Here is a 17,206-nt window from a genome sequence, read left to right as displayed (position 1 = left end):
GTTGCTTGGCATGATTTCCAGACAGGCTATGAAACCACTTCACCTCAAAAGAGGCCATCAGCGGAAGAAAGGGAGATGAGTGTATCCTCTGGAGCATACCTCCCGAATCAGTAGAGCTGAGTGGGATCTAGAAATATATATATATATATATATATATATATATATTTTTTTTTTTTTGCCTTTTAGGGCCACACTCATGGCATATGGAAGTTCCCAGGGTTAGGGTCGAATTGGAGCTACAGCTGCCGGCCTACACCACAGCCACACAGAAACACCAGATCTGAGCTGTGTCTGCAACCTACACCACAACACGTGGCAATGCAGGACCTTTAACCCACAGAGTGAGGCCAGGGATCGAACCCACATGCTCATAGTTCCTAGTCGGGTTCATTAACCACTGAGCCACAAAGGGAACTCCTAGAAATATATATTTCTAAGAGGCATCCTCTTCCTTCATATGTTTTCTGACAGCTCATTCACAAAGCGGTCTCTTAAAATAAACAGTGTGGGTGTCTAGGGCTTGGCTCCTGCTCTGTAACCTCAGTGGGCAAGGTGACCCAGCCATGAATACAAGGGGGAATTGGGCAGGTTGTCAGCATTATGTATCAGGCACCTCCTACAACGCCTCTTACAAGCCTTCAGATCCTCTCAGGCCTCACCTGTCACCAATCCCTTTGACCTGGCCACCAGCAGCCCACTCTGCGTGGACTCTGGCCAACTTCACGGGGTTATCATCCATCAGGACTTCACCTCCTGCCTGTGTCTTCCATCTCCCCCCTCCCCAGGGCTTCATGGTGAACTCAGAAACATGAGACATTGTGGGACCCACAGGCACCCACACAAATGTAGCCCATAAGTACTCAAGGAATTAATGTCCCATGAAGCAAAACGTTGACCCAGATAAAACATGGACATGACAGATAAGTTCTTCACCATCCTTCTCCAGTGGACAATCCCAAGAAGCAGTCATTTATATGACCTGCTGGAAGCTGGGTGCATTGGTATTAAACAAATGTCACACTTGATACTTCAAACAACTCCTCTCTCTCTCTCTCTTGCTTTGTCCTCTCCTCCCCCACTTGTACTCTGTGGTATAAAATACACTCCTTAAGAAACTTATGGACTTGGAGAACAGACTTGTGGTTGCCAAGGGGAAGGAGGAGGGAGTGGGATGGATTGGGAGCTTGGGGTTACTAGATGCAGACTATTGCCTTCGGAAATGGATCAGCAATGGGATCCTGCTGTGTAGCACTGGGAACTATGTCTAGTCACTTAGGATGGAGCATGATAATGTGAGAAAAAGGCATGTATACGTGTATGTGTAACTGAGTCACCTTGCTGTACAGTAGAAAATTGACAGGACACTGTAAACCAGCTATAACGGAAAAAATAAAAATCATTAAAAAATAAAATAAAATACACTCCTTGATTACATAAGAGAACATAAGCCTTTGCTTCTCGCTCTGCTTTCTGGAGAACCCCAGCTAAGATACATTTATATAATGAAGTTATTTCATTGTAGTGCAGCAAAAACTATGCAACTGGGAGCTTCTCTGACCTGACACACTCCTCCCTCAGTGAAAACTGCTGCGGCCTCTGACCTCGGGCAGTTCTCATCCCCATTCACGTCCGGGGAGATCAGACTTCACCTTTGCGTGGAAGAGTATCAGAGAATCTGCAGACACACGGAAAACCACAACCTGGTTTTGCCCTGGAAAGGCTCACAGGCACATCCCCACATAGAGTCCCTGGCTGCTCCTTCTTGAGGACAGAACTGTGACCACGTCCTTGTGCAAAGCTGTAAGTGCAGTAGACCACAAACATTTGCCAAGTAAATAAACTCAGAAGAAAAGGACATTATCTTCCCGGCTCCCTGCACTTCAGTTACTATAGTCATCATTAAAACCAAGTATTGGAGTTCCTGTCGTGGCGCAGTGGTTAACGAATCCGACTAGGAACCATGAGGTTGCGGGTTCGATCCCTGCCCTTGCTCAGTGGGTTAATGATCCGGCGTTGCCGTGATCTGTGGTGTAGGTTGCAGACGCGGCTCGGATCCCAAGTTGCTGTGGCTCTGGCGTAGGCTGGCAGCTACAGCTCCGATTCAACCCCTAGCCTTGGAAACTCCATATGCCGTGGGAGCGGCCCAAGAAATAGCAAAAAGACAAAAAAAAAAAAAAAAAATTTACTCGACTGACATACCAGGTGGACAACTGAGGCAGGTGGACAACTCAAGCAAAAAGCTTTCACTTCCATGGCATCAAAGGATGATGCAGGAATTTCTGCCCATTTTGAGATACTTTCCTTTCCCTACTAGAGGTGGCAGACTTTTTCCTAGAGGGTTTTCCTCTCTCCCTCTCTTTCTCCTTCTCTCTCTTTTGCTCTCTGTCAGTTCTGAATTTCTCCCAGACGGATAGAAGCAATGACTTTATCCATCACCAGTCATTTTATTGAAGGCGTAAAGCAGGGCTCCTGTCTAAACCAGCCCCAGATGAGCAGGAAGCCCTCATTAACTCCAAACAGACGGTTGTCCCTGTGACTGCCGTGGGACTAGATCTTACTCTCAGGAACAGAACCGGGAACCCACCTTAGAATCTACAATAAAGCAAGCATTGAACCCAAGAAGTCAAATGTATATGCTTTAAATCTATAGACTCTGCGACTGAAAACTACATTGAAAGAGGTTCTCCCTGCCCTGCCAAAGAAATGCAAATTCCTAACTACACCTTCTTTCAAAAAGGAACTTCTGCCAAAACGCTTCCATTGACTCCACTTCCCCCAACTTCAACACCCCCCAAAAAGTTAATATGCTCTCCAAAAGAAAAAAATCTGAAGCGTAATTTATCCAATTTGTACTATCTAGTCATAACCTATGTTCAAACTGACTCTCAAGCAATACTAAGTCTCTTTATTATTTATGGCGATGCTTCAAGGATATAAATTCAGCCCTTCTGAAGAGACTTTTCTTGCCCTTACTCTAAACTCATCCCTTTCTAATGTAAGAAATATGCCATTGTAATTACAGAGGCAGGAATGGGAAAAGTCAAGTTTTGCCTATTTTTGTAAACTGAAACCTCCCAGGACCCAAATTACCAGCGCAGCCCACGTGTGTTGTGCTAACAATAGAGCTGGCCCAGCAGCCAGAGGGAGCATCACTGAGACACAGCAGATAGAGAGCGGAGATGTTACTGGTTACTAAGAAACAAAGCCAAATGCATCTGGCCTTTTTTTTTTTTTTTTTCTCTTACAACTCCCACTACTGTGATAGGACAGAGGCGCTCATTTCTTTTATTAGCATTTAAAATGGGTAGGTGACACATGACTGAATTTCCTTGCAAGAATATAGGACAAATCCTTACATAAGGTGCTCAGACTGTGCTCTAATGGCAGATAGGAAACCCCGACTCTTTCAAGCCACACCCTACCTGCTAGCCATTGCAGCACTAATGGAATTTTTGGGTGCTGGTGCCAGAGGCTGACATTAGACACAGAGAATTTTCCAGGACCTGGGAGATAGAGCAAAAGTGGAGTGGGAGGTGGCACAGAATGAGACACTGGCCTCATAGCAAAAGTGGCCAAGGAAAAGAAGGGCCGATGGTCTGGACAAGGTCAGCCCCACTGAACTGATGACACGGAAGGAAAGAGCAGTGGGACCAGGGAGCTAATCTGGGGCAGCTAGACTTCTTGTCAGCCCCAAGCAGCACTGAGAGACTTGAGAAGCTGTATTCTGTGCTGGGGCAGCTGAGAAAACTATTTTTAGGGAGTTCCTATTGTGGCACAGAAGAAACAAATCTGAATAGTATCCATGAGGATGCAAGTTCAATCCCTGGCCTCGCTCAGTGAGTCAGGGATCCAGCCTTGCCATGAGCTGTAGTGTAGGTTGCAGATGTGGCTCGGATCCCGGCGTTGCTGTGGCTGACAGCTAAAGCTCCAATTTGACCCCTGCCCCTGTGCCACAGGTGCAGCCCTAAAAAGCAAGCAAGCAAGCAAGCAAGCAAGCAAGCAAGAAAGAAAGAAAGAAAGAAAGAAAGAAAGAAAAATATTTTTATGTCTCTGAACTGTTACACGTGCTTGAAAACTCTGCCACTGCGAAGGTCCATCTAAGGCCACACAAAGTTGCTGTTCACAGAGGCCTTTGAGAATGAGAAAAACCCCTCAGTTAAAGAGAAGCAGGAGTGACAAGACGAATTTGCAGGCCCATCCAGGTGTCTGCTTTCCACAAGGCTTCAAACAGAATTATCCCCAAACCACCACACTGGCTTCATAATCTGAAAGCCTCCTCAGCTGCCATCAAGCTGCAGCATCCGTTTCACCAAGGGACATGTAAATCAACCACAGGGTATCAGAGAGAAGGACATGCAGACGATTAGAAGCAGCAGCCTCTAAAATTAAGTGATGAGTATTCAGGGATTCTTAGGTCAGTGTGAGATCACATAAGAGATCCATTCATTCCTTGGGCACCATCGTGTGCCAGGAACGTGTTGCGTAGGAAGAAGGCAAAGATGAACTCGATTTACCATCTGCAGTTCTGGAAATAGAGACCCTACAACACATGTTGCTTGATGTAACACTGATCAAATGCTAGAGGTGCATGGAGGAAAGGAAAGACGACAACTGAAGGGTCGGCGGACTGCACGGAGGAGGTGGCCGCCGACTTAGGTCTTAACCGTGAAAGAGAAAATGCACCTGTCGGGGAAACGGAAAACGGACCATCCAGGAAAGAGTGCGGGCCTGTGAAAGGCCCATCACGGTCAAAGGCCTCTGACAAAGAGGATCTTGGCACCTTCTTGGCCAAGGGGTGGCAAGTGGGGGTCAAGCAAGAGGAGTTCCCTTCCTGAACTACTTTCAAATGAGAAGGGCCGTCAAAGGTTAAAAGTTTCAGGGGCACAGCAAAGGGATAAAGGAGATGGTCCCTCTTCTCCCTCAGCATCTCCAGGCAGTAATGTTGGGGTAATTTGCCTTTCAACTCATTAAAGACTAAAATTAGTATTTACACCTCTGGAAGGGCAAGGCTAAGATTTTGCATTTCTGTAATTGCAAGATGTGGATAATTGTGGTAATTGTGTTCATTTAGAATCTCAAAATAAATACGATTAATAATTAACATCAGTAATATTGCTTCACAAAACCACTGCTGAGGGCATGTTTCCTGCTGCGCTGGCTCTCACAGGACTCCACCTCCTCGCCAGTCTCTGGGAAATGCAAGCAATTGCAGGCAGGCAACTATCATCTCTTTCTCTAGGAAGCCTTTCTCACCAACAAATGGGGAGAGAACATTTAGGTCTCAATACGGGCAGAGCCTCCAAACGGCCTGCAAATAAAAAGCAACAGGAAATATAGCACCTCTGTGTAAGGGGATAAGACTCTCTCTTCTTTGCTATCAGAATTTGCTGGCATGAGCAAAAACATGCATCTTGAATAGAAAGTGAACCCAGGAGTTCCCATTGCGGCTCAGGAGTAACAAACCCAACCGGTATCCATAGGATGCAGGTTCAATCCCTGGTCTCACTTAGAGAGTTAAGGATCCTGCACTGCTGTGGCTGTGGCCTAGCCCGGCAGCTGTAGCTCCAATCGACCCTGGCTTTGGAACTTCCATATACTGAGGGTGAGGCCCTCAAAAGCAAATAAAGAAGAAGGAGAAGGAGGAGAAGAAGAAGAAACTGAAACCGCCCCCCCCCCCCAAATGCCATTTTTCCCTTATCTGTCATGAAAACTAAATTTAATACATGATCCTAAGTTAGATCCTAAACAGGAAAAAAAAAAAAAAAAGATGTGATAGATATAGGGACCACTGGAGAAATTTAACTAGGTATAGATTAGTCCTGAATCAATGTCAAATTCCCTAATTTTGCTAATTGTACTGTGGCTGGGTAAGAGAATGGCCGTCCTCTTCGTAAATACACACTGAGGGGCTTTCAGGGGAAAGTGACAGGATTTCTGCAACTGATTCTCAAATGGCTCAAAAGTAATTATCTGTAGACAGAAAGCGTGAGAAAAGATAAAGCAAATGTGGCAAAATATTAGCAGTTGGTAAATCAGGGTGCAAAGTATACAGGAGTTCATTGCACTGTACACATTTCTCTAAGTTTGTAGAGAATGTATACATTTCTCTAAGTCTGGAAATTATTTCTTTTTTTTTAATTTATTTATTTTTATGGCCACACCCATGGCATACGGAAGTTCCCTGGCCAGGGACCAAACCCAAGCCTAGGCAGTGATCCAAGCTGCTGCAGTTGGACTCTTAACCCACTGCACTATGGCAGGAATTGTGGAAATTACTTCAAGATAGAATTTATTTATTAATTTATTAAGTCTTTTTAGGGTCACATCCATAGCATATGGAGGTTCCCAGGCTAGGGGTCTAATCAGAGCTGTAGCCACCGGCCTACGCCACAGGTGCAGCAAAGTCAGATCCAAGCCACATCTGCAACCTACACCGCAGCTCACGGCAATGCCGGATCCTTAACCCACTGAGCAAGGCCAGGGATCAAACCCACATCCTCATGGATGCTAGTCAGATTCACTTCCGCTGCATGACCGGAACTCCTCAAGATAGAATTTAAAAAGGGCTTTATCTGTGCTTCCTGTAGAGCCTGCTTCCTACCGTCACACTGTTTTCTTCCCACCTGCCCTCTTCTCACGTGATTCTAGTTGTCACTTGGGGAGCATTTCTGTCACAGGCTGTGTTCGGCACGCTGGGGGAAATAAAGAGTAGTGAGATGCAAGCCCTCCCTTCAGTCTAAGTTCAAGTGTGGATGCACATAACCACCCTGGAGAAAGAAGCTGCCATGTGCAAAGAGGAAGGACAGAGGAGGAGGTCGGAAACAAACATCAGGGCCGTTTAGACTACAGATGGCTTCGTATAAAGGACATTTGAGGTCATCATGAGGATAGTAGGACTCTGACAGCGGAAAACAGGGGCGTAGGACGAGTGACAGAAAGCCAATGGGTAACTGGAATGTTCTAATAAGATCCCTTGTGCAGGAATTCCCATCATGGCTCAGCAGTTAACAAATCTGACTAGCATCCATGAGGCTGTAGGTTCTATCTCTGGCCTTGCTCAGTGGGTTAAGGATCTGGCATTGCTGTGAGCTGCGGTGTGGGTCACAGACTCGGCTTGGATCCCATGTTGCTGAGGCTATGATGTAGGTTGGCAGCTACACCTCTGATTCAACCCCTAGCCTGGGAACCTCCATATGCCTTGGGTGCAGCCCTAAAAAGATTAAAAAAAAAAAAAAAAAAGATACCTGATGCAGAAAAAGCAAGGTGGGTTCAATTTGGGTGAGTAAATCTAGGAATGTGATGGACAGAACTAGAAATAAGGCTTTGAAATAAAGCTAGAAAGAAAAGCCAGGATAAGATGATGCGTGGTCTTGAGCGACCAAAATGAAAAAGTATTTTGAATTTTATTTTAGACAATAGGGAATTAAGATTTTTTTTTTTTTTTTGAGAAAGTGGTTGTTCACCTCTGAGACTGGGAACCATGTGTTGAAGCATCCTTTGTAGAATTTTATATCACACATAGCTGACCTTCAATAAATGGTGATGTTTATAAAAATAAACATTTACAACCTAGTGCAATTGTATTCAAACTCAAGTCTCAGAGCCATATATTGTGAAAATATTAAATAAAATTTGAAGGGGGAAAAATGTTAGGTACTCCCATATATCAAATGTTTCACATCTTCTCTTATTTAACATCCCCAAGTCCCACATTTAATAAGCAGAACAAAAAGGTTAGGTAAACAGCCAAAACCATAGCGAATGGACAAGTCAGGGTTCTTTGGTTTCAATAAAAATGACATGTTTAATTCAAGCAGAAAAATGGGGAAGATAGGAAAATGAAAGGGAAAGGCTGTGAACCAGATTCAGAAATTTCAGTCAAGAACTAAGGCAGGGAAGGGAAAAAAAAAAAAAAAAAAAGAACAAGGCAGTAAAGCTGTTGTGATGAAATCACCTCTGAGTTTTTCATCCCTTGGTTGGTCATTCTACCCAAGATACAAATTCTAGGCAGATCTCATGCACAGCCATCCTGAGCTAGAGGAAAGAAGGGCAGCCAACTGTTACTCCCGTCATCCTGCATCCGTGGGGCAGTAAAACATAACTGGACAATGAGGGTTCTGAACCCCAATTCAGCTGCTTGCTGCTCAAAAGACCAATACTAGAGAGACAGGTGTTGGTGGGAAAAGAAAAACTGGGAAGATGGCGGACTGGTGTCCTAAGACCTTCCCCACGTTGCGGACTGGGAGACAAAGGTTTCAAAGGGAGGGGCTGCAGGGGGCTTGAGCAGCTCACGTATAATTCTCAGAGTGGCTGTCACTAAGGCGAAGTTTCCTGCATCACCAGTCTTCTGGTTTCAACTGGTCTGGGGTCTACACGCTTGAGGTCAGCACTCCTCATCTGGTGGGGGTCTGCTTCCTGCTATAACAACTAAGGGATGTGTGCCAGGCCTTTATCTATGTCCTTCAGGGAATTGGGAGTTCGACGACGCGGCCATATGGCTGGTTTACAGTCTAAATGGTTACCAGTTTCCCAGGAAGTATTCTTTGTTTCTACATCTTCACATTTCCTAATCCTTAACTCTTGAGCCAGCCTTTTGAGGCTCAGAGGAGGCCTGGGAGACTAAAGCTTTTCTACAAACAAGGACACTGGGGGGTCGGAGGGTGCGGGCAGGGGGTCTGTCCCCAGAAGGTCCCATGGGGTCCTACTTGATTACAATCCCTTCTTTCTTTTGATCCTCCCCGGTCTTTTTTTTTTTTTTTTTTTTGGAATATGGACCAATTTATTAAACAAAAAATAGTATTCATAAAGGGAATTATTGGTAAATTAGACTACATTCAAATTAATGCTTTTTATTCTTGCAGAGTAAAAAAGCAGGTCATGGAGTGGGAGGATAGAGCTTCAACATAAAACCAAAGAGAGACTTGGATCTACATTAAATAAGAAAAGGACAGAGAGTCCTGCATAAAAATGAGCAGGAACCCTGAACAACACTTCATGATCCTCCTCAGTCTTGAGCAGCATATGTTAGTCAAGAAAGGGAAGAAAGATTTGAATAGAGAGGTTAATCAAAACTTGGGAGAGGCGGAGTTCCCATTGTGGCTCAGTAGTAACAAACCTGACTAGTATCCACGAGGATGTGGGTTCAGTCCCTGGCCTCCCTCAGTGGATTAAGGATCTGGCATTGCCATGAGTTCTGGTATAGGTCACAGATGTGGCTCGGATCCTGAGTTGCCGTGGCTGTGGCGGATGCCAGCAGCTGCAGCTCCGATTCAACTCCCTAGCCTGGGAACTTCCATACGCTGCAGGTGTGGCCCTAAAAAGACAAAAAAAAACCCCAAAAAAAACACAAAAAAAAACCTCAGAAGAGGAATTCTGTTTTAGGGGAACTCCTCAAAAACAGAAGATGTTTTCAGGCGCTGTGGTGGCCATGACAACAGGCTTCTCAGCTCTCCTGCTGCAGGGCCATGTGGCAGCCCAGCCCCGGCCCTCCGGTCCCACCTCCACTTTCCCTCTGAGGTCAGACATCTCCCCCCCTTCCAGGCAAACCACCGAGAAGAATGGGGCGACCAGATGAGGACTAATGCAGACCCCCTTCTTCAAGACACGGGCCTCCTCAGTGGACACCTGTGGCCTGGAGGCTCCCCATAAACCTGGCCAAGCCCTCCTTTCAACGCTGCAGCTGGAGACTTCCCGCACAAGCCTCCTTCCTGGCCTCTTTCTCGGGTGTCTGACAAGCCCTGACCTGAAGGTCTGTTCCGCTCCGCCTGCCCCTGCTCCCTCCCCACTGCATTTCCCTGCGGCTAATCCTGTCCTGGCACCTGCTTCTCACCAGAGCAGAAGGAAGCAGGGGAAAGCCAGCAGTGGAATTCTAGTCTATGTGGCCTCAAATCTGCGTTCTTTCCACCACTCTCATGGGAGGTGTTAGAAGCAGAAAACGAGGTGGTTACCCTACAATTATAGATAATGACCCCACTCTCTCTTAAGTGTCAAGAGAGTGGACAGACATCCATAACAATTAAAAAGCTAGGTATGTAGAAAAAAAAATAATGTAATAGGGAAGTAAAAAATAATAATAAAATAAATTAATTAAAAAAATTTTTAAATGCTAGGTATGAAATTCAGTTGTAAAATGATCGATTTAGAGGCATTTTTGGCCACGCCCACAGCATATGAAATTTCCCAGGCCAGGGACGGAACTGGTACCCAGCAGGGACCTGAGCCACAGCAGTGACAATGCCAGATCCTTAACCACTAGGCTGCCAGGGAACTCCTAGAGGCTGCCTTTTTATTTCCTAAATTATTTGACTCTTTGGGAGATTGTGTCAAGTACTGGGTTCCACTGGCGTGGAGGGAACGAAACATCCCCTTCTGAACTCTCCTCCCAAACTGGAAACTGTTGCAAGAAGCGAGTCCCATTGAGGACAAAGGGGAAAAAAGAGCCGGTATCAGGCAGCCTCAGCCCTGCTGCCATTGCCAAGGTAGAGGTTTAAAAACATCTTCCAGACAAAGACGACCACTCTATTGGATCTCCAACAGTTCACAAGAAGCTGGTGCCCAGAGACTTCAGGGACCTCTGCCAGAAAAACTCATGACCTCGTCACTTATCTCAGCAGTGTGATGAGATCCTATTCCCTAGACGGGAAAGTATCTCTTACAGGTCTACTGGGGACTACATTGAAATAGGATGCTGCACTCTGTCAGTCCTTTCCAGAACACCCAACCAATAAGAGAGGTTTTTATACTACTGGGGCCATGTTTAATGAAAACCGAAGGTATTCTTACGAGAAAATCTTGATTGAAATCAAGAAACTTTCATCCAACAATTTATGTAGTTTTTTTGTTTTTCTTTCTTTTTCTTTTTTGGCACCCCGCAGCATAGGGAGTTCCTGGGCCAGGGATCAGATCTGAGCTGCAACTTCGACCTACACCACAGCTGTGGCAATGCCGGATCCTTGACCCACTGTGCCAGGCTGGGGAATCGAACCTGCATCCCAGCTCTCCAGGGCTGCTGCCGAACCCTTTGCATCACAGCGGGAACTCCTATAGCAAATATTTATTCATTACCTCCTAAGTACACAGCTGCATAAATCAAAGACTCCTTTCTTCCAAGAATTTATAACTCAAATAAGGATGTGGGGAAGTGTGAAAGGAACTAACATTTCCTGAGTTGATAAGATATGTGTGCCAGGAAAGACACATACATGTGAAGATTTCAACAGCAGTATAGGAAGCGAGGTGTCCTGTAAAAAACATAAGGTACACACGTTTCTTTTTCTTTTTCTTTTTTTTCTTTTTAGGGCCGCACCCATGGCATATGGAGGTTCACAGGCTCGGGGTCAAATCAGAGCTGCAGGTGCCAGCCTACACCACAGCCACAGCAATGCAGGATCCGAGCCGCGTCTGCGACCTACACCACAGCTCATGGCAACACCGGATCCTTAACCCGCTGATCGAGGCCACGGGATTGAACCCGCAATCTCATGGTTCCTAGTCGGATTCGTTTCTTCTGTGCCATGACGGGAACTCCCTAACGTGTTTCTTAAAGTGTGGTCCTGGGCACAGTGGCAGCAGCATCGCCTGGGAACTAAGAATGCACCATCACCAGCACCACCCCAGATCTCCCCAGTCTGTGAAGACCGGAGCCCAGAAGTCTGGTTTTCACAAACTCTCTGGGTGATTCTGCTTCTCACTATAAGTTTGAGAACTACTGGCGTAAATAATAAGGCTCTGAGCCTCCAGGAAGGTAAAAGGGCAAAAGTGGTCAGAGAAGGTGACTTAGGATCCAAGTTAGACTTGGGAAGTGGATTAGAGAGGGGCCCCACCGCGGGATGTTCCATCCAATGGAACCCCTGACACTGTCTTCCCCTGGGTCTCCAAGACTTGCTTCATCTTGATGATAGGACAAATCCCTGCTTTTTTGTTGTATGGATGGACTTGAGATATATAAACCATGTTTTGGAGGGGTTTTTGGACACGCACACAGCAGGCAGAAGTTCCTGGGCCAGAGATCGAACCCATGTCATAGCAGGGCCACAGCAGTGACAACACCTGATCCTTAACTGCTAGGCCACCAGGGAACTCCCTTCATACTTTAACTATATTTTTATCCAGTGAATAACTCAATCTAGTTCCTGGCCCCTGATACTTGTTCCAATTTCATCTCTCAGTGAAATCAGTCCGAGTTCTCCTGAGCATCTTAGCAAGATGACATTATTAACTCCTAACCCTGCAGATGAAAGGCTCTCCCCAGTCAGCCTCTTCCAGGCTGTGGCTACCTCGGTTATCTTCCAATCTCTCTGCAGTCTCTCTTACTCTTCCCAATAAAAATGGAAGTATTTTTTAAAAGAAAGTGTCCCAAAGTATAGAAAATAGAGAGCATGGATTTTAATCTACCATCCCATGGAGAACTGCACACTTCAGAGGATTATTTAAAAACTGGATCGCAGCTTGGTCTGCAGTTGCAGCTGCAGCCTAAGAGCCAATCACAGCATAGCACCGTGTGGGAATTTGTAGCAATTTTGTGCATAGTTCTAAGGCTCATCAACCTGCTTGCCCCCAAATGCCTCCCTTTTCCCAGCAAAATTTGCATTTCATCTGCCAACGTGCTGGCCTCCTACACACCCATATTTTTTTCTTGTGCTCCTAAAGGTCCCAAGTCGAGGGAGAACAAGTTACAGTTAGACCTGCAGAGTTTACACTATATTCTGCGACAGAAACAAGTTGTCCATTCCAAGCCACCAAGTAAAATGGGATAAAGACCTCCCACTTTAAGCAGACCCCACAGGTCGGCTTATTTATTCATTCAAGGAACACTTAGGAATACCACCTGTTGCGCGAGGCTACCCCCCCCCCGGGTCCCGACCATCCTGTGTGTTCTTGGTGACGCTGCCAGAGCGCCTCTGTCTCCTGACAATGAAGATGATGAAGGCTTAGCCAAGGGTAACTACCATGTATCTGCTTGGTCCCCTACGGCGGGGAATTGGCCTGGTTCTTGCTGCAGGGTTTACTTCTGCTCGAAAAGGTACTGGGCCTTTGGCCCCGGGTTCCTGAGCTGCAGACTGCGTGGGGTATAGCACCCTTTGGACTCATCACATTGCACGCAGAGCCCCGGGGGACTGGTCCCATCTTGCCTATGCTCCCGCTATTTCCCCACTGTGAATAATTAACCACATGGCACTGACCTCTTTAGTCCTGTTGCCTGCTTTTGGCTTCCAGAAAACGGCAGTATGTGTGCTCCTTGCCATCCGCTGTGAGACAGGAGTTCATTTCTGACCCCTACTCCAGCAGTCACTGTCACTCCATGTCTCAGCACAAAAGAACCACAGACCCTGTACTCTTGGTCCCACAAAACACCCACAAGGGATGTTTGGATTGAACTTGGAAAACGTTGGATGGACAGCATTTTCCAAATCTTCAAGCGAGGTCTTATGACTACGGGAGTCCAAAAGCAAAAGGGTGAGTAGATGCAGTAGGGATCCATCCTTGTGGGAGACACGGAACTGGGCCACCCAGATCCTCCTTCAAGGAAGGAGGCACATGCGGTCAGGTCAGCACCGAGGCTCCAGCTGTTCCTTCAGGATCTGCCTCAGCTGCAGCGTCCCCTCCCCTGTGGCCACCCCCCACCCCCACCTGCCAGGCAGCCCCCATCCAGTGACTGAGCAGGACGGGAGTGTAAAGGCCCCACGTGAGACGACTGTGACGGGGACTTTTCAACCCTAAACCCTGACATTACTCACTCTTCACCTAAACCCTTACTTCTTCCTCTAAACAAGCTCAGTTACCCAGGCGCTGCCTGTCCTCCATCCACGCTCTTAATCTCTCTCTTCACTTTTCACCTCAGTTGCCCTTAACAGCTCAGTATCTCTATCAAGGATCTACCAGAAAAGCACCCTTCCAGCCCGACCCAGCTCCCATGACAGTCTCTTCAGGATGTTTATGCATTCACGTGTTCATTCGAAATTTAAGGAGCAACAACTAAATGCCAGGCAGTGTAATAGGCATTCCGTGGATGCAACAGAAATGAGACAGCCTTCGTAGAGTTTGTATTCCGCGGGGGCAGGGAGAGAGATAGACAATAAACAAAGAAGCAAAGTAACTCTGGTAACTCTGGTATGTGAAGCGAATAAACAGGATATTAGGATGGATTATGATAGAAAATAAAAATAACTGGGACAGATGTGACATTCGATCCTTTCTAATCAAGTGTGGTTCCTGGGAGGTAGAACCACCTTGAACCTGTTGGATCAGAATCTACATTTCAACAAAAAAGCTATTACAGAGACTGGCTTTGACCAGCCCTGGGGCTTACACACCATTAACCAATATAGCAACAAAGGAGGGAGGGAGGATTTGCAGGTGAAAGCAAGAGCAGGACCTCTGTTGAGAACAAATACAGAGCCCTAACTCGGGAGGGAGCCCAGAGTTGAAGATGTAGGTTTGGGAGCTAAAGTCTCTAGAATGAAGCAGGGTACAAATTTGTGATCTCCTCTTCAGTTAGTCACCTGCCAGTCAACCTGATGAACCAGTGCTTCTCAACTCTGCCTGTACATGACAGCCATCTGGGAAGCTTTGAAAAATACTGACTCTTGGGTCAATATTCTGGTTTAATTAGTCTGAGGTGTAGCCTGGGCATTGTGTTTTTTTTAAGCTTAGGCTGGTGGTGCCCCAAGCCTTCTGGGCCATGATAAAGCTCCAGAACCAATGGACCCATGTATTACTGAAAGCCTTCAGTATTTGAATTTCATAAGTCTAGATTTTATTCACATCCAGTCATGGTCAAAGTTGATGTGATGATTTTCTTATTATCATTAACAGAGCTTTATTGTTTAAAAAAGGAATTAGCGAAAGACAACCTACGGAATGAGAGAAAATACGTGCAAACAATGCAAGTGACAATGGCTTAATCTCCAAAATATACAAACAACTCCTACAACTCAATAACATAAAAATAAACAGCCCAATTGAAAAATGGGCAGAAGACCTAAATAGACATTTCTCCAAAGAAGACAAACGGATGGACAGTAGCCACATGGAAAGATACTCAGCAACACCAATTATTAGAGAAATGCAAATCAAAACTACAATGAGGTGCCACCTCATACTGGTCCGAATGGCCATCATTAACAAGTCCGCATATAACAAATGCTGGAGAGGGGGTGAAGAAAAGGGAACCCTCCTACACAGTTGGTGGGAATGTAAGTTGGTACAACCACTATGGAGAACAAGATGGAGACCCCTCAGAAAACTAAATATAGAATTTCTATATGATCCAGCAATCCCAGTCCTGGGCACATATCTGGACAAAAGCGTAATTCAAAAAGACTGTATGTTCACCAGTATGTTCACAGCAGCCCTATTCACGATAAGACAAGACATGGAAACAGCCTAAATGTCCATTGACAGAGAATGGATTAAGAAAATGTGGAACTTATATTCAACAGAATATTACTCAACCATAAAAAAGAATGAAATAATGCCATTTGCAGCAACATGAATGTGACTAGAGATTATCATACTAAGTGAAGTAAGGCAGAAAGAGAAAGACAAATACCATTTGATATTACTCACATGTGGAATCTAAAATATGGCACAAATGAACCTACCCACAAAACAGAAACAGACATAGAGAACAGCCTTGTGGTTGCCAAGGGGGGGTTGCGGGAGGGAATGGGATGGGCTAGGAGTTTGGGGTTAGCAGATGCAACCTATTACATTTGTAATGGATAAACAATAAAGTCCTGCTGTATAGCACAAGGAACTATATCTAATCTCCTGGGATAGACCATGATGGAAAAGAACATTAAAAAAGAATGTGTATATATGTGTGTGTTTATATATGTATGCATGTATGTATTAGTCACTTTACTGTACAGCAGAAATTGGCACAACATTATAAACGAACTGTAATTTTTTTTTTTTAAGTTGGAAAAAAAAGGAATTAGTAGAGCCCTCTTGTGGCGCAGTGGGTTAAGGATCCTTCCTTTTCACTACAGCACCTTGGGTTGCTGCTGTGACACAGGTTCGATCCCTGGCCCAGGAACTTCCACAAGCCTGCCAACATGCAAAAATAAATAAATAAATGAGGAATTCGCAAATGAAAATACAGACATGGCTAAAGTTTGAATCGGCAGAATCTTTTTTTTAGGGCATCCCTGTGTTACCAACAGAGAGCTATGATTTTGCAATTACACAAAAACAGAACTTCCAACATGACCTACCTCCAAGTGGATTTACACAGGAAGGAACAAAGAGAGAAGGAATGAGGGAAGGAAGGAAATGAAGAAAGAAAGGGAGGGAGGGGAAGGAAAGAGGGAGGAAAGGTGAGGGAGGGTTGAAGCCAAAAAAGTCATTCATAACGCATAAATAAAAGCAGCCTTTAAAAATGCGTGTGTGTGTGTGTGTGTGTGTACAATCAGGAAGGGTCATAGAATTCAGCTCTTTTTTTTCCTGCCACCACTGACGCAATTTCATCTCCTTGCACAAAGAGGTTTGTAAAAGAAAGAAAAGCTTCCCCTTTGAGCCTGAAAAGCCCTCTCTCAGTCCTGGCATCTCTTTGTCAGAATGGCAGCATCTTCTGATTCTGGAAGCTATTCAATGGAAAGATACCATGTGGTGTCATCATAGGGTGACCCTCAGGTATCACCCAGGAGTGAGCAGCAGAATAAAGAGAAAGGGCTATGGAGACTTCCAGGCCCTGTCCCAGGGTCTAGCCAGGGGTGTGGGTGTGGGTGAGTGTGGATGTGGGTGTATGTGTGTGTGTGTGTGGGGGGGTGTTTGTACAGTGGGGGAGAGGAAAGTGTCAAATTAGAAGTCTAAGTCTGTGTCCCATTACAGAACTACACTTCTCGGAGTAATTTTTAAATTTTAACTAAGATATTAAATTTATAATTCATGCCCATAATACAAAAATTTAGAAATAGAATTTCTAAATTTTTATAAAATGTCCTCCTCCTCCTTTTCCCTCTTCCTCCTCCTTCTCCACCTCCTTCTCCTCCTCCTCCTCCAGTAGAAAAGGCAGATCCCTTTCCCATTTCTGTCTCCCAGTAACCCTATTATTTCCCAAGGGAGTTTGTTTGTACAGTTCAGGGATATTCTGTATATCCGCAGGCAAATATGTTGGGGGGGAGGTGTTACATGTGTAATATCTATTCTTCAAATTGGAACATACTATACAAATTGTCTCGCATGTTGTTTGGGCTTTGTCTTT

Source organism: Sus scrofa, chromosome 11, assembly GCF_054392235.1.
Source record: "Sus scrofa isolate SSC_HxYL_T2T_F1_AM1 chromosome 11, Sscrofa_HxYL_maternal_Yorkshire_Landrace_v2.0, whole genome shotgun sequence".
NCBI classification, from domain to species: domain Eukaryota; kingdom Metazoa; phylum Chordata; class Mammalia; order Artiodactyla; family Suidae; genus Sus; species Sus scrofa.
Note: the sequence above shows the minus strand (reverse complement) of the source record.